This window comes from Schistocerca gregaria, chromosome X (genome assembly GCF_023897955.1).
Source record: "Schistocerca gregaria isolate iqSchGreg1 chromosome X, iqSchGreg1.2, whole genome shotgun sequence".
Taxonomy (NCBI): Eukaryota; Metazoa; Arthropoda; class Insecta; order Orthoptera; family Acrididae; genus Schistocerca; species Schistocerca gregaria.
The window spans coordinates 302,016,507-302,039,180 of NC_064931.1; positions in this window are offsets into that span (position 1 = coordinate 302,016,507).

Sequence of the window (22,674 nt, forward strand, 5' to 3'; positions counted from 1 at the left end):
GAAGCAGCGGAGACCACCAACAACAACCGCCAAGAAAGCGGTACACGAAGAAGAGGCGGCCGTTCCGCCACCCCCGCCCAAGAGGGACAACGGGGCGGCCGCAATCTCGCCCAGCGCCGCTACCGACGACGCCGTGGCAGCCCTCAAAACCGCGATGGCGGCAGAGAGAGCGGCCATGCAGAAGGAGATCGTCGGTCTCCACCGGCAGCTGCAAGAGTTGCGAGAGGAGCTGCGACTTTTCAAGAAGGCGCCGCCTGTCCCTGCGCCCGCCGCCCCCGTGAGGCGGCCAGTGGGGGTAGACGCCGCCACACAGACGTCCACTGACTCGCCTCCTGCAACGATGCAGGCGGCTTCGAGCATGGAAGTCGACGTCTGGACGCCTGCGCTGTCCACTCCCTCGGAGACAGACGTGGAAGAAGCAGCACAATCCGAGGAAGAGATGCCGCCGGCTTCTTCGCAAGTCGAAGAAGAGGAAACCGTCGAAGAACTGCCCCTTCCGCTTCCGGACGAGCGGAGCGTGCAGCCCTTCCTGAAAAAGATCGTGGCGTCGCTGAAGGACGGGTCGTATCCTCATGGGGACAACCCGTACCCCTTCACGCCGGCACACGCAAAACCATCACTACCTCACCAACCGTGCGATCTTCGCCACACGCGAGGCATGTTGCGTGAGGTGGTAACGAGGAAGGAGCTAATACTGCTCAACAGCCGCCCCATCTTCACCCCCTCCGACTGGGAACACATCTACCTGGTCGCAGAGAAGTGGGTGAAAGAGGAGTGGCGCTCCGGCAGGCGTAAGCCTGCCCCAGAGGACATGCCAGCGACAAACTACTTCGCTGCTTTAAACTCAGCGGAGTAGCCAGAGGCCCATTCAAATCGTGAGGCCATCCACACCACAACACAGAGGAGAAAGGAGGAACAGCAGCACCGCTGCTCAGCCTCCATCATCTCCGGACAGAGGCTGTCCGTGAATTAAGCGAGACGAGACGAGACGAGACGAGACGACCTAACCCAGTTCCCCCTGAGCAGCCATAGCGTACGGATTTCCGTGCCGGCACGTTCACAGGAGCTCAGTCCGTCAGTTCACCTGATGATGGCGACATGTTTGATCGCCGAAATATTGTGCCCGTTGGACACTATAGACCGGCAGTACACCCGTGGATATTTTGATTATCAAATACGCCGGGAGAAACTCAAGAATCACAACAATAATATCTATTACATAACAAACGTTGAATTCTTTTACATATAACCAATACAATTTCTTTCTTAGCTTTGAATGTCACGGCCAGAAACCATGCACCAAAGTACTTCCTGCCGAATAAATAAAGAATAAAAGCAACTATGATGCTGTAAACTTCATAACAAATATTCTGTTACCTACCGATTCAGTAAGGTGTCTTCCTGTCATCGTTCAATGTATTTTGTGTGGAGGAAATGATGATCTGCTGCTTAACTGAAAACACTGATAATTTAAATTTACTATATCTTTTAAATAAATGAAGTTACAGAGTTGACATTTACTTCATTTCTCATTTTAATGATGCGCCTGTATATGAAATGTCGATCGTTAAGATCGACTAAAGCGTTCAGATTGTAGCATTCAGGTCTTTGTTGCAAAACATGTGAATTCCACTTTAACAATAATCCTAACCTATTATACATACGATCGATATTCAAGCTTTATTGCGATCACCATAAAAATTTATGGAGGATGGCAGGTTAAAATTACTGTGGCTCCATTCCCTTCACTATTACAAAATTAAATAGTTTTCATAAATGTATCCCTTTATTGCCGATCCTAGGTCCGCCATATTTAACACTGCTACGTCTCCTTGGCCACAAAGGGCTTCTACTGGGTTTTCCTAGGACGTAGGTTCTCGTCTGTCTCACTCGCACAGTAGGGCGCTTATGCCGCAACAGACAATAGAGGCCTGTGAGTTTTCCCATCTCGTGGTGAATCTGCGCCGTTTGTGGCACCCGGTCCTGGACGACAGTTTTCATTTCACAATTCCTGTAAGCTGACACTTTCTGCAATATATTTAAATTAGAGCGCAATACTCGTTATACGCTGAAACATGTTGATGGCCTGGCATTGAAATCTGCAGCAAATTTTCGGAGAGGTTGCCCTTCTGTCACGTTGAACGATTCTCATCAGTCGTCGTTGGTTCCGTTCTTGCAGGATCTTTCTCCAGCCGCAGTGATATCGGAGATTTGATGTTTGTACCGGATTTCTTATATTCATGGTACAGTCGTGAAATGGTCGTACGGGAAATTCCCAACTTCATCGCTACCTCGGAGATGCTGCGTCTCATCGCTCGTGCGCCAACTATTACACAACATTCAAGCTCACTGAAATCTTGATAACCTTCCATTGCAGCATCAGTAACCGATCGAACAACAGCGCCAGACACTTGTATTAATATATAGATATTGTTAACCGCAGCGCTGTATTGTGCCTGTATGTATATCTCTGTATCTGAATACGTATGCTTATCAATGGCGTAGCGTGAGGGGAGACTTTGAGACATAGTCTCCCCTGTATTCGTGCTTAAAAAAGATGTAATAGTAATTCACAACAAAAATATAAACAACTTTCTACTGAGAGCACTAAATGTGGGAAGACAACAGCTTTGTAGCCCTCGCCGCCGCACCCTGAGCATTGGTGTATCTGCGTGCTTGAGACTCCACTGCTTTCAGTCTCTGCCTCCCTTCCCTTACTTGGCTGTGTGCGCCTGCGCCCCCTCCACTTCCCCTCTTCCACGAAGGCCGGTGCACTACACTTGCTTAAAAAAGTGCCAACATATGTTTGACTAACCACTTCTCCTTCCACATTCCATTCTTTCAATACTGCATGAGTAATGTTTGACAAACCTTCAGCAGTTTTATCTCCAGAAACATCGTAAAATCCAACTTTTTTCAAACAATAACAACTTGAAAATGAACTGTGGAACATATACGCTGATGAAAGAAAACACTATCTACAAGAATCCTCTTAAAGTACATTGTCGACAATGATTTAGACTCCGTTTATGAAGTAACAACGAAGTTCCTGCGTTTGGTTTTGATCCCACCCACAACTACAGCAAGCACTGAATGAAGCATGAGTACTCTTAAGCGAGTGAAGAATTATTTAAGGAATTCAATGTCCAACATCCGGCTGTCGTGTTTGAGCACGTTAGCAAGAGAAAAGACACTATTCGGAGAGCTATCCAATCTTTGTAGACCGAGTTATAGACTTACTCGTGGAAAGGAAAGACAGGCGCATTGCACTTGTGTACAAGAAAATATAAGTGCTTCTTCTCTTGCTGCTGAAGCTCTATAAATTTATCATCGTTTCTTGAACAAGTTACTATTATTATTATTATTATTATTATTAGTGGCGGTGGTAGTTGTATTAGTAGTAGTTGTTGTTTTATTTGTTGCGTTTTGTTTCATTTGTTTAAATTATTGTTTATTGCACCATTTTGTCTCCCTATAATCACTCCAGAGTCTCCCTAACCTTTTCAACCACGCTACGCCACTGATGCTTATACCAGTTTCTTTGGCGCTGCATTGTACATTAAATTCATAATAATACCATCCGTTAGCAATGAAGGGAGCGAAATCTCCAGTTACATATTTCATTACCTTGACTTGCATTTTAAAAAAAATGTTTGCTGGAGGTACCAGAAACCATTTGATACCGATGCATTCACCTCTTTATCTGTTACACTGTTAGTCATGTTCGGAACTTCGTGAGCATAGGCTGCACACTATTTGCCAGTGTCGAATCCAGACTTTGCCTTTCTTGTGTAATTCTCTGACCGACTAACTTATCTAGATATGACTTACGGTCCCACTTCACAGAGAGAATAAAGCAGAAATGACACTATAAACGCACGTATTGAGTATTATTGGGATAACTTAATCAGTCACGCAAGGTTAGATCCATAATCAAGTCCCGGTGGTGAAAATACTTTTACACTACTGGCCATTAGAACTGAAACACCAAGAAGAAATGCAGATGATAAACGTGTATTCATTGGACAGATATATTATAGTAGAACTGACATGTGATTACATTTTCACGCCGTTTAGTTGCAAAGATCCTGAGAAATCAGTACCCAGAACAACCACCTCTGGTCGTAATAACGGCATTGATACGCCTGGACATTGAGTCAAACAGAGCTTGGATAGCGTGTACAGGTACAGCTGCCTATGCAGCTTCAACGCGATACCACAGATCATCAAGAGTAGTGACCGGCATATTGTGACGAGCCAGTTGCTCGGAAGCCTTTGACCAGACGTTTTCAATTGGTGAGAGATTTGGAGAATGTGCTGGCCAGGGTAGTAGTCCAACATTTCTGTATCCAGAAAGGCCTGAAACATGAGGTCGTGCATTATCCTGCTGAAATGTAGGGTTTAGCAGGGATCGAATGAAGGGTAGAGCCACGGGTCGTAACACATCTGAAATGTAACGTCCACTGCTCAAAGTGCCGTCAGTGCGAACAAGAGGTGACCGAGACGTGTCCAGTGGCACCCCATAACATCACTCCGGGTGATACGCCAGTATGGCGATGACGAATACACGTTTCCAATGTGCGTTCAACGCGATGTCACCAAACACGGATGCAACCATCATGATGCTGTAAACAGAACTTGGATTCATCCGATAAAATAACGTTTTGACATTCGTGCACCCAGGTTCGTCGTTGACTACAAAATCGCACGGGCTCCTGTCTGTGATGCAGCGTCAAGGGTAACCGCAGCCGTGATCTCCGAGCTGATAGTCCATGATGCTGCAAACGTCGTCGAACTGTTCGTGCACATGGTTGTTGTTTTGCAAACGTCCCCATCTCTTAACTCAGAGATCGGGACGTGGCTGCAAGATCCGTTACAGCCATGCGGATAAGATGCCTGTCATCTCGACTGCTAGTGATAGGATGCCGTTGGGATCCAGCACGGCGGTTCGTATTACCCTCCTGAACTCATCGATTCCATATTCTGCTAACAATCATTGGATCTCGACCAACGCGAGCAGCAATGTAGCGATACAATAAACCGTAATCGCGATAGGCTACAACACGACCTTTATCAAAGTCGGAAACGTGATAGTACGCATTTCTCCTCCTTACACGAGGCATCACAACGTTTCACCAGGCAACGCTGGTCAACTGCTGCTTCTGTATGAGGAATCGGTTGGAAACTTTTCTCATGTCAGCACGTTGTAGGTATCGCCACCGGCGCCAACCTTGTGTGAATGCTCTGAAAAGCTAATCATTTGCATATCACAGCATCTTCTTCCTGGCGGCTTAATTTCGCGTACGTAGCACGTCATCTTCGTGGTGTGGCAATTTTAATGACAAGTAGTGTAAATTGTTAGGAAGCAGCTCAAGGATGAACACTCCGCTACAGAGGGAGAGGATTCATTGTGGCAGCATTAATTACTAGTGACTTCAGAAGGTATAGTACAGATGTCGTTTCATGCTAAGACTATTTCATAACACGAATGAAACGGTGTGAGAGGGTAGTACATGTTCCTGTTCGCTTTAAGATACAATTCTTTTATGGTAAAGATAACACGTGCATCACAGAGAGGAAACGATATGGTGTAGCATCTAGAAACGTACACCAAAGTAGAATTATTTGGCAGTATGACTCTTGTGAGCAAAACACCTAAATTACACACAAATTCACTGCGAAATCTTCGCAGTATATGGACCAAACGCAATGTCACTTCTAGCCGATATTGAATGGTTCCAGCAATTTGACCAAGGCCACACGTACGTCGGTGGTGATGACCGGCAAGGAAGGCCATAATGCTCAGACAATCGAGGAAAGACATCAGGGCGAAACTGGTTTTCCACTGAAGGTAGTGAATAGGTGTCTTGGCGGCTTTCGTGAAAAATAGTGTCATTTACTATGACACTTCTAAGTACAGTTCAGCATTCTCCAAAAGTTACTTGATTTGCTGTAATTATGGCGTGTAACTCCCTTTTTGAAGTACACTTGTAAGCATGGTACCACTGCAGGTTTGGGAACAGGTAACGATCTTATCCGATGGTCATTGATAGGGACTTTTGGTGTCAGGTTAGACACTAGGGCGACTTATGTTTACGTTTACTTCCTCTCCAACTCCCCCCCCCCCCACCCCCACCCGGTCCCCCCAACCCGAAGGAATCACCAGAAACTGATAAAGGTCTCCCTTACCAGTTTCACCCCCTCCCCCCTACCGCACACCTCCCGTTCTGGACCAGTGCGACTCAAGCTCCCCTCCCTTTCTTCATCTTTTGTAAATGGAGCACTTCATTGAGTCGTCCTCGTTATGTGGAATCTGTGTACATTCACACAGATCAACAGTATTTATTTAGAATGATGTGGTATCACATCTACCACAGAATTTGTTTTAGTATTCGTAATTGTCTAGGATGAACAATGTAATGCATTTTAGCTTAGGAATATGATCAGAATGACCACCAACAGTAAATGCTTTTCACTGATGAAGATTATTCATACCATCAGCAAAAACCTTCGGGTTAAATGTCATTATGACAACGCTTCCCATCAACTGCTCTTCTGGTCATACTGGATAAAAACCCCTGATTGTGTTCCCGAGCATGAAAGGCCGACGTAATGCATGCATTACTTTGATATATTTTGAAGTAGAGCTAAGACGCTAAATTTTGAAAACGAAGTATGAACACTCTAGACATTGAATCTCATTCCAAAGTTAACCATACGCTTATGCATCCTGTGTAGTAGTAGTGGAAGTAGTAGTAGTAGTAGTAGTAGTAGTAGTCATAGTAGTAGCAGTAGTAACTGTCTCGGAATTATTATTTTAAACTTGTAAACCAACAGCAGGAAGTAATCGATTTACACATTAACTAATTAAAATTGTATCGTAACAGATTATAATTCTTTGGATTAGACCCAGACTCGTCAAACACAGTTTTAACGACCATTCGTATCCATAATGGCAGCAATTTTGCTTGTGTTCTGCGACGTGGATACCCCAGGTCTATGGGAAGAGTGGATGTGATATTTTTCTGTATACATGGTGCTGCTCAGCACACAAAAACGCATACTAAATGAAGAAATTCTCTTTCAGATCACACAGCCCTATGTTATAGCTACAGTGTAATTGCTAAATTAAATAATAACAATCTATGATACTAAAGAGTTAACATTAAAACCACTGGATAGCGACAGTACCTCGCAGGCTTGCAGGTGGAGTAATTGGTCACCCTGGCGACTTAGCTACGATGGATGTGACCTAACGCATCTTATTTATGATACCCGAAACAGCAGTCGAGCTGACAAAATCTCCAGCCTCCTGTCCCCTCGGTGTGCTTTCTAAAATAATAAATTTTATACGTTTCGAAATCACTATAAATGACACAATTGTTGCTGTGGAAGATGGGGAGAGAAAAATAGAAAAAAACGTTAATAGCAAAAGAAATGGCTTAAAAAATCAGAGAAACTCCGTAGTTTTACTAGAATCTATTATAAGTCATGTAGAAAAATATATGCTATCCACATTGACCACAAAGTTATTTTATCCTCTATCAGCAAATTTCGTTTGGTTCCATGTGTGGCAGTGTCAATATGTGACCCATTTGTATCGGTTTACACAGCATCTAAATATTTTTACGATTCTGTATACATATGGCTTGCAACTCACATGAACTGGGAGAGAACACCACAACTTTAAAAATAAAAATAAATAAGATACCGTTTCCTCACGCACACAGTACCAACGGGTGTATGACAATTTCGACTTGTCACCATTTATCTCCCTCGAATTTACCACACTTCTATTGCAAATTGTCAATAATATTTAGGGACTGAAATGAGAAATAACTTAAATTGTAACGATCACACACATACTTTTATGGGGAAATAAAACCAAAGTCTGCGATTCATTGGCAGAGCTCTTACAAAATACAACAGGTCTACTACAGAGGCTGCTTACACTACTCTTGTTTGCCTCTTTCTTGTCTGTTGCTATGTGGTATGGGATCCGCATCAGAGAGTATTGACGGAGGACGTCGGAACATTTCAGAGAAGGATAGCTCGTTTCGTATTATAGCGAAGTTGGAGAGAGAGTGCCACGGATTTCACAAATTTCGACTACTTTCGGTGTAGAAATACAGCTATCCTATATGACCATGTTTTGTCCGGATTTCACAATGTTTTTTGACACTTTTTACCGCTTTGTCCACTTTTTCCCGCTTTTTCATGTTTTAGACAATTTACCGTATTTTCCTTATTTTCCCATATTCTATATATAAAATTAGAGGCCTATATATGCTCTTATTGAACTGAGCCAAGTGTGTGTTTACTGCAGAATTACATCGGCAGTAAACTTCTACAGCAAACCGCTTACGTGCCTGTGGTTTATTTAGCACTGGTTTTTGTCAGTTAGTGTTACGTGTGTGTTATGTTTTGGATGTATTTTGGTTTGCAATTTGGATGGGATGGGACTCCGTATTACAGTTAGATGGTAAAAATTTGCCACCTGCACCTGAAAATATCCACATGACTTAGATTAGCGCCAGATACTACTTTTCGACGTTTGTGTAATTTCTTGAAGCATTTATTTTGTTTCTAACCATTTTTCTCTTGTTCTATGCGGCAGGGTTAGATATGTGATATATAGTGCTTTCGACACGTATAAAATTGACGGTTTTGGAAGAGAAATGACGCAAAATGGAAAGAGAGGAGACCAGAGACGCTGTCAGCTCGATTGCTGTTTTCATACATCATCGACACGATTTGGTAGATTACTCTTCACGCAGCTGAAATGCCAAAGCTGCGCGATAGCCATATCTGCCAGCCTGTTACTTCCTGTCACCATCTTTTAGTTTTAATATTTAATATTTCACCGTCATACGCTATTATTATTTAAATTAGCAATTATATTCTTGGTATAAAGTGAAACTGGATGACTTTACAGTGAATTCTTTCCATTAGTATGGATTTTGGTATGCTGAGCAGCACCATGCCCACAGAAAAACAATCACATTCACCCTGCCTCGCTACCCCTAGCTCTGGGGTATCCATGTTGCAGCACAAACATAAAATGGTGTAAATACATCCACGCTTAAGGTGTATGATTAAAACTGCCGCCATCGTGGGTCTTTACTCACAGGCTTTTGCTACCGATACGAATAACCAAGAAAACTATGTTTAACATATGGGGGTCTAATGCCAAGATATAATATTGGGCTGTCTATAATATTAATTATTTTCCTTAGAAATCGATTACACTAACTCGTGCTCGTGGTTTACATGCAAAAGTGATGTGTTCTCAGACGTTTACTGGTACTGGTACTACTACTACTACTACTACTACTGCTACAGAAAGTGCCTTGGTGTAATGTTAAGTAACGACTGAGGGTCAAAGTTTAGACTGAGGATATTATTTTATTAAAACCTTCGCGTCTTCGTTCTACTTTAAACTATTATGAAAGTCTACCATAGCTTATGACGACTGTCCATGCTAGGGTACATTATCATGTTCCTCCATACCGTTGTTTAGGTTGGGAAATACACATTTTTTTTTTACACTGGAGTTTATACTTCAATGAATATATACACAGATATATATGGATTTTTTGTGTGCAGAAGAACAGTATGCATACAAACAAAACATACGTATGTTGTTTGTTGATACACCTACACCTCACTCTATGGCCATGGGGTATCCAAGTCGGAGCACAAACACAAAATAGGGTAATTGTATTGTTAGTCCAATCATATTTAGAACGTATGACCAGAGGATCATGTAAGTGTTCTCATCATGACCTTAGTAAGAAAGTTTTTGCTACTAATATGAATAATTATCATCAATAAAGAGTATTTCCTGTTAGAGGTCATCCTAACCATATTGATATGCTAAAACGAATTCCGGTCTATATCCTACCCATAGAGATACGATACTGCGTGAAGAGTTAGACAGAGCACTGATAGACCTAAGTCGAAACAAGGCCCCGGGAGTAGACAACATTCCATTGGAGCTGCTGACAACCTTGGGAGAGCCAGCCCTCACAAAACTAAGATGTATGAGACAGGCGAGATAGCCTCAGACTTCAAAAAGAATATAATAATTCCAATCCCAAAGAAAGCAGGTGTTGACAGATGTAAAAATTACCGAACTATCAGTTTAATAAGTCACGGCTGTAAAATACTAACACAAATTCTTTACAGACGAATGGAAAAACTGGTAGAAGCCGAACTCTGGGAAGATCAGTTTGGATTCCGTAGAAATATTGGAACACGTGAGGCAATACTGACCCTACGACTTACTTAGTAGATAGATTAATGAAAGGCAAACCTACGTTTCCAGCATTTGTAGACTTAGAGAAAGCTTTTGACAATATTGACTGGAATACTCTTTCAAATTCTGAAGGTGGCAGGGGTAAAATACAGGGAGCGAAAGGCTATTTAGAATTTGTACAGAAACCAGATGGCAGTCATAAGAGTCAAGGAGCACGAAAGGTAGGCAGTGGTTGGGATGGTAGTGAGGCAGGGTTTTAGCCTATCCCCGATGTTATTCAATCTGTATATTGAGCAAGCAGTAAAGGAAACAAAATAAAAATTCGGATTAGGAATTAAAATCTATGGAGAAGAAATAAAAACTTTGACGTTCGCCGATGACATTGCAATTATATCAGAGACAACGAAAGCAAAACGAGGTAATGGAATGTAGTCGAACTAAGTCGCGTGACGCGGAGGGATATAGATTAGGAAATGAGACTCTTAAAGTAGTAGATGAGTTTTGGTATTTGGGGAGTAAAATAACTGATGATGGTCGACGTAGAGAGGATGTAAAATGTAGACTGGCAATGGCAAGGGAAGCGTTTCTGAAGAAGAGAAATTTGTTAACATCGGGTGTTGATTTAAGTGTCAGGAAGTAGTTTCTGAAAGTATTTGTATGGAGGGTAGCCATGTATGGAAGTGAAACATGGACGATAAATAGTTTGGACAAGAAGAGAATAGAAGCTTTCGAAATGTGGTGCTACAGCAGATTGCTGGAGATTATTGGGTATATCACATAGCCAATGAGGAAGTATTGAATAGAATTGGGGAAAAGAGGAGTTTGTGGCACAACTTGACAAGAAGAAGGGACGGTTGGTAGGACAAGTTCTGAGACATCAAGGGATCACAAATTTAGCATTGGAGGGCAGCGTGGAGGGTAAAAATCGTAGAGGGAGACCAAGAAATGAATACACTTACCAGATTCAGAATGATGTAGGTTGCAGTAGGTACTGGGAGATAAAGACTTTTGCACAGGATAGAATAGCATGGAGAGTTACATCAAACCAGTCTCTGGACTGAAGGCCACAACAACAACATCCAACACATTTACTAATACAAAGACAAATTCTCCGATAGATGCTGGTTTAGATCCAACGTCAGTCTAAGTAAACTCCGTTGACTTTGGCGGATGTACACACATTTCAGATAATCAGTTCCGTTTAATGGTTCTTAATCTATGCTCTGTATGCGATTACATCAAGTACCAAATAGCGATACTCACAGTTCTGCTGTAGACAATATATTTGTGGTATTCTCTGTTGTAAATGTGGATTACATCTATTCGTCAGAATCAAGTTACATTTCAACTTGAGTGTATGAAAGAATACCTTCCTGGAAGTTTTAGCTAGTATGAAGCATATGGAAAATTCTAGTGAGGGTTAAATGGAGAATGCAAAGGGCAGCTTTCCATCTCTGGAGTGTATGACAATCTTGCCGTGAAAGCTATAGAACAAATTATACCTTCCTGACATGTGAAGTAGGAATGTGTCAAGGAGGCATAGGCCATTACGTAATAAAAATTTCGTATTTGAGGTTCTAACGTTGTTCATCAATTTTCTACTGGATTGCAATACGTGTTTTTATTTTAGGCACTTTATCATGGTATTTTTACCAGTTATGACTCCTAAACCTAGAATACGTAACTGTTATATATTACCTGAGTATGTGTATGCTGTGGAAGAATGTAGTTGTAACGACGTTTTCATTAATGCTGGATCCAGTATCACACATCGATACTCTACTTAAAAATACGACAGTCGAGAGCGATAATGGGTTATAAAACTATGCACTGTATGCCTACAGTTTTAGTTGTTTATAGTGGAAACTGATTACACAAGCAGTGTAACTGACAGTAATATTATCGACTACTATTCGATGGAATACTTTTTTGTTTCATTGGATGACTATTTTCGTAAGCTTGTCAGCATCGTATTGATTTACAAGAATGGTGTTTTAACACATAATTTGTTAATGGCGGAAGGGACGGTCTCTTCGGCTAATAGTATCGTGACGTTAGTTCCTGGGGTCAGATACATGCTACAGAAGCATGACTGTGATAAATATTTGATATTTGCGGTTTCTATGGCTGTCAAACACACAACTTTACCCGTAAATTTTGGCTAAGCTTAGGAATACAGAAAAAATCTAGTGGCAGTTATTCTGATAATGCAAAGGACAGGCCCTAATGACATGCTGGCGAAGACATAACACAAATTATGCCTGCCTGATACCTAAAGGTTGTAATGTGTCTAGTAGACTTAGACTATTACCTGTTAAAATATTCATATATGTAGTCCCAATGTTACGCAGTTTTGTTTACAGGGAAGTAATACGAGCATGTACGTTGATCACGAGATCGTGACGAATTCGTAATTTAGAGTGAAGAAGTGTTATACTTTATCTGGCTATTTACAAACTGTGAAGGACTGTAGAATTAACTGAATTTTCCTTAATGGCAGGATGCAATACCATACACTGATACTGTCCTTAAGAAACGGAAAATATGGTCTGATAATGTGTTGTAAAATTATGCACTTTGTGTCTAATTTCTATATTTGAACGTGGAAATCGATTTCGCAAACTGTGATACCGACAACTGTTGCGTAGAATTTCTGTTCGTGAAATACAGTGTTACTCTGGCAGATGACTAAAATCAATTCGTCAGCCACCTTAGTGGCGTCAGAGGCTTCCTATAGAACAAGGGTGATGTTCTAAGCCTCAGACAGATTGCTACATAGGTTAAAATATGTTACGGTTCCACCACGCAGCGCTAATGTCAGTATGGTATCCTAAATAAATACGTACAGTTACACATTGAACCTAGAATTATACATCACGTGAATAACATGTTTGAGATTTTCGTGGAGTGATACGACAATAGACGGAATTTTCTCACCAGTCTGAAACAATTACTAGGGTGGATTAGTGGAAGTGGGCTATAATTATTGAGAGAACTTTGTCGTAGCTCTTTCATAGAAGCCCATTTCACTGCCAGGCTAGTGTTTACATATGCAGATTCCAAATAAATGTTACACAAACTCTTGCTCGCAAGGTCATCGTGTTTTACAAAGTTTGTCCGAAATTATTGCTTACTGCTTTTACAAGAGGGTCATGCAATCATGATGTGTCTTTCCATTTTTTATATAACACATACACATTCTCCGTGCAGTACCTTGTGCCACATACAAAAAAGCAGATAGGGACGAAAACATATGTCTTTGTGGGTTCTAATTTATCTTATGTGAAATGTACGCTTTCTATGGATGTCAGTTCTCAATAGTGTTTTCGCAAATATAGCATTGTCCAATTTGAGTTCACTTACTATTAGTGTGTTGGTCGAACCCAGACATTACACATCCAGAATTACGGCATTGGTTTCGGGAAGTCTTCGACGAAGTCAGTAAGGAGTCTGTTATTGCATTCTCTCAAGCACCAAGGAAAAAGCTGGCAACAGTCTTATAAACCACATTGGTTGACCATAACATTTTTATTTCGGTTTTCGTTTGCCTTCTTCGTAGAAAGCAGTGTGTGACTTGTATCGTGACACATTGATCGTAGTTTATCACTGCATACGAACCCTAAAAGCATATTTAATAATCCCTTCACGATTGTTAGCATGACACAAGATCTTGATTATTTAAATCAAAATTCTTTTCCAGCCAAATTTGACTTAATACATTGACAGGACAAAAGAATTGCAACACCAAAAAATAATGAATGTTCAAATAATGAAAAGTCAGGACAACATTGGTGTATGTTAGACATTTAAGTGATTAACATTGCAAGACGATAGGTAAAGATAAGTGCGAGATAAGCCATTGCAAATACGAAATTCTGGTATATTAATAACCGGCTCAAACATCAGAATGTAGATGCAAGTAGACAATTGTGCATGCATTGTGTTGTACGCTGCCGGATTTCAGTTTGTGGGATGGAGTTCTATAAATGTTGCGCTTGGCAGGTCAATGCAGTTACGGCTAACGCTGAACCTCGTCCGATGATGTTCCATATGTGCTCGACTGGAAACATGTCGACACTCTGTAGAACATGCTGGGTTACAACAGCTGGAATACTGTTCATTAAATGCAGCACAATAGGGCGAATAACCAGAATGACGTACAAATTTGCAGTCTGGATGCTTTGGATAACCACGATGGCGCTCCTGGTGTCATACGAAGTCTAGCACGCACACAGATTGGATGCAGGCCCTCAATTGGCCTCCTCCTAACCAACACACCCCATCACTGGCACGGGAGCAGCTCCAGCTTTCATCGAAAAACGCAACAGATTTCTACCCTGCCCTCCAATGTGCTATCGCTTGACGCAATTAAAGACGCAGAAGGGAGTGGCTTGGGAATCAGTGGAATGCACGCTACAGGGCGCCTGGCTCTGAGCAGTCCTTGAAGTAACTTATTTGTGACAGATACGTTGTGCCACTGTGGTGATAAATACTGTTCAAATTGCTGCTGCAGGTGCATTTCGATGTGCCTGAGCTACATGCCGAACACGATGGTCTTTCCTCTCGGTGGTGCCACGTGGCCGTCCTCATCCCGGTGTTCTTACGACAGTAAATTCTCGTTTCCACCGTTGCCAGCAATCATCTACAATGGCTACATTGCTCTAAAGTCTTTCTGTAGTACCGGAGAAGATATATCCAGCTTCTCGTAGCCATAGTACATGACCTCCGCCAAACTCAGTGAGGTTGTAAGTAGGCTGTTTAGGTTTTTGTGTTAGTAACGCCACGTAGCGCTTTGTATGAAAATCGCTGAATGCGCTATGTGCAGTCTGTGGCTGGTTGGAATCATTGTTGGATTATTCGCTAATGTAGCGTTGGACAGCTGGATGTGAACAGCGCGTAGCGTTGGGCAGTTGGAGGTGAGCCGCCAGCAGTGGTGGATGTAGGGAGAGAGATGCCAGAGTTTTGGGAGGTTACTATGAGCGGACGACCTGGACGTGTGATATATATATATATATATATATATATATATATATATATATATATATATATATATATATATATATTACGACTTTTCAACACTATTAAGATAAATACATTGTTTGTTCTCTGTCAAAATCTTTCATTTACTAACTAGGCCTATTAGTATTTAATGCCTTCAGCTGGCAGTATTGGCACTCGCTGTATTGCTGTAGTTCGAGTAACGAAGACTTTTGTGCGGTAAGTGATTCATGAAAGGTATTGGTTATTGTTAGTCAGGGCCATACTTTTGTAGGGAATATTGAAAGTCAGATTGCGTTGCACTAAAAATATTGTGTGGTAGTTTAGTGATGATCAGAATAAGTAAAGAGAGAACTGCCTGAGTACGTTCAGCTTTTATGAGCTGTTTGAAAATCAAATAACGTAAGTTTTTCTTTCAGCACTGTCGTTCTTTACATACAAAAGGGAAGTTTCAAGCTGTTAGTAATGGCGTCTTTGTCGCCTTAAAGGCATTCTTGATTAACATCAACTCATGACATTCAATCTCAAAGGTATCTAACGCTCACGGCCGTTGCAACGTGTATTTAAAGCTAACCTCTTAAGCGACTGGCGCGAAATCTGAATAGACATCATCTTTCAGATGTAGAAACACACCTCAGTCGTCCTTGGTGCTGCGATTTTTATTTTCTTCGTCAGTAGAAAATCCTGCTTGTGTGGAAGAATCTGCTACCGTTTGTAGAATGTCAGTACTCGTATTATTCCTGATATTTAAATCAACATGTAATAAAAAGATTTTTTCGATAGTTTGAGCACTGAGCACAGTATTCTTGTTGCGACCGCTTCGTTCCACATTGTGGCTAGCTATGTCAGAGTGTCAGCTGTTCCCTCTTATGTTCATCTTTATCTGGCACGTCGTTGGTAACACCAGCTGTAGTTCCTGCAGAGACACACAGCATCTTGTCCGCAACTATTCGTTTACGTGGTGCATGAATGCTGCATCTCTCTGCTACGGATGAATTTTATGGTACAGTGGCAGAGGTGGAGCGACCTTTGTGATTCGAAGACTTAGTAAGCAGGAACAGTTTAATCTCTATCACACGGTGACAGTAGCTCAGTCTAATTTGGGTAACTAGGAGGTGTAAACATGTCTTGGAGAACATCGAAAAAGTGCAATGAAGGGCAGCTCGTTTCGTATTATCGCGCAGTGGGGGTACGAGTGTCGCTGATATGATACGCGAGTTGGGGTGGCAGTCACTGAAACAAAGGCGGTTTTCTTTGCGGCGAGATCTATGTACGAAATTTCAATCACCACCTTTCTCTTCCGAATGCGAAAATATTTTTTTGACATTAAGCTACGTAGGGAGAAATAATCATAATAATAAAATTAGAGAAATCAGAGCTCGAACGGAAAGATTTAGGTGTTCCTTTTTCCCACGCTCCATTCGAGAGTGGAATTGTAGAGAAGTAGCAAGAAAATGCTTCGACGAACCCTCTGCCAAGCACTTAAGCGTGAATTGCAGTGTAACTATGTAGATGCAGATGTAGGTTTCCGTATTTATTTACGCTTCTTACAGTGGCGTCACATGCTGGTATTGCAAGAGGTTATATGGTGTTAAATTTACCTTTATTCTTCCGGCAGCGGTGGCCGTGCGCTTCTAGGCCCTACAGTCCGGAACCGCGGGACTGCTGCGGTCGCACGTTCGAATCCTGCCTCGGGCATGGATGTGTGTGATGTCCTTAGGTTAGTTAGGTTTAAGTAGTTCTAAGTTCTAGGGGACTGATGACCCCAGATGTTAAGTCCCATAGAGCTCAGAGCCATTTTTACCTTTATTCTGTGTAGGAGCACTGGCCGATCTCTCCCAGTATCAAACTGCTTGCATGATTGTATTTTTTCCGATATGCCTAGTATGGTTTACATGTAGGGGGAAATATAGTTGTTTCATCGTATTGTGGCCCTCGTGCTCAGATTTGCAGGAAACTACAGACTCACCTTCCCATTGTGAAGGACACAGATGAACTGGTAGCTCACGTAGTCAATTTGCTTCCTAGTCATTTACTTTTCTTTCAATAGCGTCACACGCTCAATAATAATAATGTAACACTTTATATTGTGTCCTGGAAAGTTACATGGTCTTTAATTGTGGCTCGGAACTCTGGCTTACCGCCACGCATAAGCACTAATTTTGAAAGCAGGGTGCTTGGGGAGCTGGATTCTGATTGGTCTTGAGAGGGAACTAAGGGAGGGCATGACGCTTATCTGCAATACAACCCACACATTCCCATCAACGCGTTGCCATTACTATCATGGGCCGTAGGCTTCCTGCCGAATCTTTGATATAGCAGGAGCGCCTTTTGCGCCAGCAACCAAGTCAGTCACGACTACACTTAAAATATTGCAAATTTCTCATCCGAAGTGGTGTTCGCAGCTGCGGCTATATTCCACACACTAGCATGTGCTCTACCTCGCTGGTGACTTACATCTCACTGGGGGCTGGTTGGACATACTGGTCAGATCTTTAATTGGATATTTTGTAGCTCTGTGTTAATTATTAAACACACAGTATCTTTGGCTGGAAATCAGTAAACTACAGAATTTTGCTATGACATGATAATTTTCCAGTGACATTATTCCAACAAGGCACTCGTTATAACATGTGAACTCTGACATCACACACTCTAGTAATGTAGTGGCAATCTAGACAGCGTTTATCTACCAGTGGCGTATCTCTTCTGCATGAAGCATCTTTGTTTGGAAATCAGTAAAACTGCAGTGTTTATAGAATTTGCTATGACATCATTAAGTTTGCGTTATATGTCATGACGTCATTATTTATATCAATATGGGAATGCGTGTTTTTAACACATACTCTATGACGTCACGCACACATGAATTACGTCATTTTTAACATACATTAATTGTGTAGTGGATGTTTAACAAAGTTAAATAATTCATATGCATTAAGATACATACTGTTGTATCCTGTTTGGGTGCGAGAATCATGATGTTAATGGGACATTTGCTTGACACAGTCGCGTCGTCACGATACCATGTGACATGACATGATGCCTGGGTAAAGTACGTAAAATTATGGAAAAGTAAGAAAAATTGTTAACAAATATGGAAAAGTGCACAAATTTGTGAGCAATATAGAAAAATACAGACTGTTTCAAAAATTTAGAGAAATACGTAAGACTAGAAAAATTGGAAAAAGTGAAGAGTGCTTACTTATCTAAATGGATGTGATCTCTACTGGTGCCTCAAATTACGAAAATCATGTACTATTAACTTTAATTTGTTATTAACAAAGACACCTTGAGTGATGTGACTTAATGTCACAACATTCATTTGTTATTAACAAAGGGCCACACACTATCCTCACCCTATGGTGCACTGTTTCACAGTGAACCCAACCAAAGAAGTGCTACCCGCGCAGGTTCGAACCCTGCCTCGGGCATGGATGTGTTTGATGTCCTTAGGTTAGTTAGGTTTAAGTAGTTCTAAGTTCTAGGGAACTGATGACTTCAGATGTTAAGTCCCATAGTGCTCAGAGCCATTTGAACCATTTGAAGTGCTCCAGTTATTAAAGGTGAGTATTGGAACCTGTGTTTGAACGTCGCTGGTCCACTAGGGGCGGTAAGAAGAGTGGGAGAGTGGGGGAGGAAGGGTTTGGGTGACTTTGATAAACTGCCTGTGATTCCCTGAAGTGAGAGGGGAGTGCATGCTGACTTTGAATATAAGTCGATCCAGCGTGTAACCTGACACCGGCACTCATTATCAATTATCTTGAGACAAGATCTCATCAGCATCAGTTTCTCTGGGAGGAAGGTGCAATGAAATGCATGGCGTATCGTAATTTGATTGCCTGTGGATTGCGTGCCACGTCAGGATCCGATTTGTGTTGTAGAAACACACTTGTCACCTACGTATAGGAGCTCCTTCACCGCTGTGTCCTGTCACACAATGGAGGCATCCACCACACCGCATAAGGCTCGAGGAACAACAACTGCAGTATCAATAAAATCTCGGCGTCGCTGCCAGGCTCCTACTCAGAATACACAATGCCAAGACAATTGAACAATATTTTATCAAAGCTGTCTCGGTCCACCTAAAATACAAATCCTCAACTAAATCTACTGAACCAGTATTCCTAACCTAATGTAGTATTATAGGCACCAAAAGGGTATAACCGGTCGATTTTGGGGAGGGGACCTAACAGCAAGGTCATCGGTTCCATTGGGCAAGAGAAGGATGGGAAAAGAAGTCGGCCGTGCACTTTCAAAGAAAGCAGCCCGGCATTTTCCTGAAGCTATTTGGGGAAATCACGGAAAACCTAAATCAGTATGGCCGGACTCAGTTTGAACCGTCATTCTCCCGAATGCGAGTCCAGAGTGCTCCCTCAGTGCGTTGGCTTGGCTCTGAGCACTATGCGACTTAACTTCTGAGGTCATCAGTTGCCTAGAACTTAGAACTAATTAAACCTACAGGGTGTTTCAAAACTGACCGGTATATTTGAAACGGCAATACAAACTAAACGAGCAGCGATAGAAATACACCGTTTGTTGCAATATGCTTGGGACAACAGTACATTTTCAGGCGGACAAACTTGCGAAATTACAGTAGTTACAATTGTCAACAACAGATGGCGCTGCGGTCTGGGAAACTCTATAGTACGATATTTTCCACATATCCACCGTGCGTAGCAATAATATGGCGTAGTCTCTGAATGAAATTACCCGTAACCTTTGACAACGTGTCTGGCGGGATGGCTTCACATGCAGATGAGATGTACTGCTTCAGCTGGTCAATTGTTTCTGGATTCTGGCGGTACACCTGGTCTTTCAAGTGTCCCCACAGAAAGAAGTCACAGGAGTTCATGTCTGGCGAATAGGGAGGCCAATCCACGCCGCCTCCTGTATGTTTCGGATAGCCCAAAGCAATCACACGATCATGGAAATATTCATTCAGGAAATTAAAGACATCGGCCGTGCGATGTGGCCGGGCACCATCTTGCATAAACCACGAGGTGTTCGCAGTGTCGTCTAAGGCAGTTTCTACTGCCACAAATTCACGAAGAATGTCCAGATAGCGTGATGCAGTAATCGTTTCGGATCTGAAAAACGGGCCAATGATTCCTTTGGAAGAAATGGCGGCCCAGACCAGTACTTTTTGAGGATGCAGGGACGATGGGGCTGCAACATGGGGCTTTTCGGTTCCCCATATGCGCCAGTTCTGTTTATTGACAGAGCCGTCCAGGTAAAAATAAGCTTCGTCAGTAAACCAAATGCTGCCCACATGCATATCGCCGTCATCAATCCTGTGCACTATATCGTTAGCGAATGTCTCTCGTTCAGCAATGGTAGCGGCGCTGAGGGGTTGCCGCGTTTGAATTTTGTATGGATAGAGGTGTAAACTCTGGTTCATGAGACGATACGTGGACGTTGGCGTCATTTGGACCGCAGCTGCAACACGGCGAACGAAAACCCGAGGCCGCTGTTGGATCACCTGCTGCACTAGCTGCGCGTTGCCCTCTGTGGTTGCTGTACATGGTCGCCCTACCTTTCCAGCACGTTCATCCGTCACGTTCCCAGTCCGTTGAAATTTTTCAGACAGCTCCTTTATTGTATCGCATTTCGGTCCTTTGGTTACATTAAACCTCCGTTGAAAACTTCGTCTTGTTGCAACAACACTGTGTTCTAGGCGGTGGAATTCCAACACCAGAAAAATCCTCTGTTCTAAGGAATAAACCATGTTGTCCACAGCACACTTGCACGTTGTGAACAGCACACGCTTACAGCAGGAAGACGACGTACAGAATGGCGCACCCACAGACGGCGTTGTCTTCTATATCTTTCACATCACTTGCAGCGCCATCTGTTGTTGAAAATTGTAACTACTGTAATTTCGAAAGTCTGTCCGCCTGAAAATGTACTGTTGTCCCAAGCATATTGCAACAAACGGTGTATTACTATCGCTGCTCGTTTAGTTTTTATTGCCGTTTCAAATATACCGGTCATTTTTGAAACACCCTGTAAGTAACCTAAGGACATCACACACATCCATGCCCGAGGCAGGATTCGAACCTGCGACCGTAGCGGTCGCCCGGCTCCAGACTGTAGCGCCTACAATCGCACGGCCACTGCGGCCGGCCCAGTACGTTGGCTTTCCGGATTAGGCAAGAATTCTACGCTGCATCTACCGTGTGTGAGAGTTCACCATTCGTAATTGTAAACGACTGGAGGCAAGCCAGTCTCTCGGTAAACAATGACCAGATGTTTCTACTGGGTGAGATCAACAATGTAGCACCCCTCTCTTCCGATCGAGGTCGGGACAGCATGTGCAACATACACTAATGTATCACTTTTTGAACGATAACGTGACGCAGATTTCAAAGATAGGTCGCAGCCACCAACCTTATCCCATCCGAGAAGCATCTGCTGCTGTCCAAATTACTGGCTATACGAACCAGAGCTAATCGTGTTGTGTGTCCAGTGGCTTCTGGTACCATTATGCCAGGTGTAGTCTCTGCGTGATGACGATTACAATATGAGAAAGCCCATTCTCCTCAGAATCATTACACGCTGACATGTCCACTGCAAAGCTGCACACTGAGTCGAGAATCGTCTGGAACAATGATATGATGCCACTCCTGTGTCCAATATTGTTACAGGGTGTACCACTATCGACACGCCTCTTTCTGGTATCGCGTCAAGAGAACCCGCGACAATGGCCACCTTGTTAAGAGCCCGTGGTACTGCAGGTGTCGACAGTCTGTCCATGTGGATATTTGTCTTGCTGTAGACACGGCCACTTCCTTACTCAAGGAACGAGAGGTGGCTCTATGGTCTTGTGCGGCCAGCTGGACAGTATGTCTGCCGTCTCGGGCGATAGTCGCATAGGCTGACATTGAGTTCCTGCATGGCTGTTAGTAATAGCTCTTGAACTCATTGATTCAATGTTCGCATGACAGTCATGGGATACCGAGAAACGCGAGTAACAATATCGCGAAACGATAAATCATTCTGTGCCACTGTCTCATTCCAACATATGCTGGTTAATGTTTATCGTTCTCACTAGAAACTATCATCCATATGCAACACACGCTATTTAATCCTTCCTTGTGCACAGCCTACTTTATGCAGTTGTGCTTAAGTGGTAATCAATGACATATCGAAGTATGTAGTACTTTTTATACAAATCCAACGTTTTTAAATGTAGACTGTATAGCGTTGAGAATTTAATGGCCATCAGTGTAAATGTTTGGAGGGTGTTTTCAACACGTCTGCACCTCGTGGTCGTGCGGTAGCGTTTTCGCTTCCCACTCCCGGGTTCCCGGGTTCGATTCCCGGCGGGGTCAGGGATTTTCTCTGCCTCGTGATGACTAGGTGTTGTGTGCTGTTCTTAAGTTAGTTAGGTTTAAGTCGTTCTAAGTTCTAGGGGA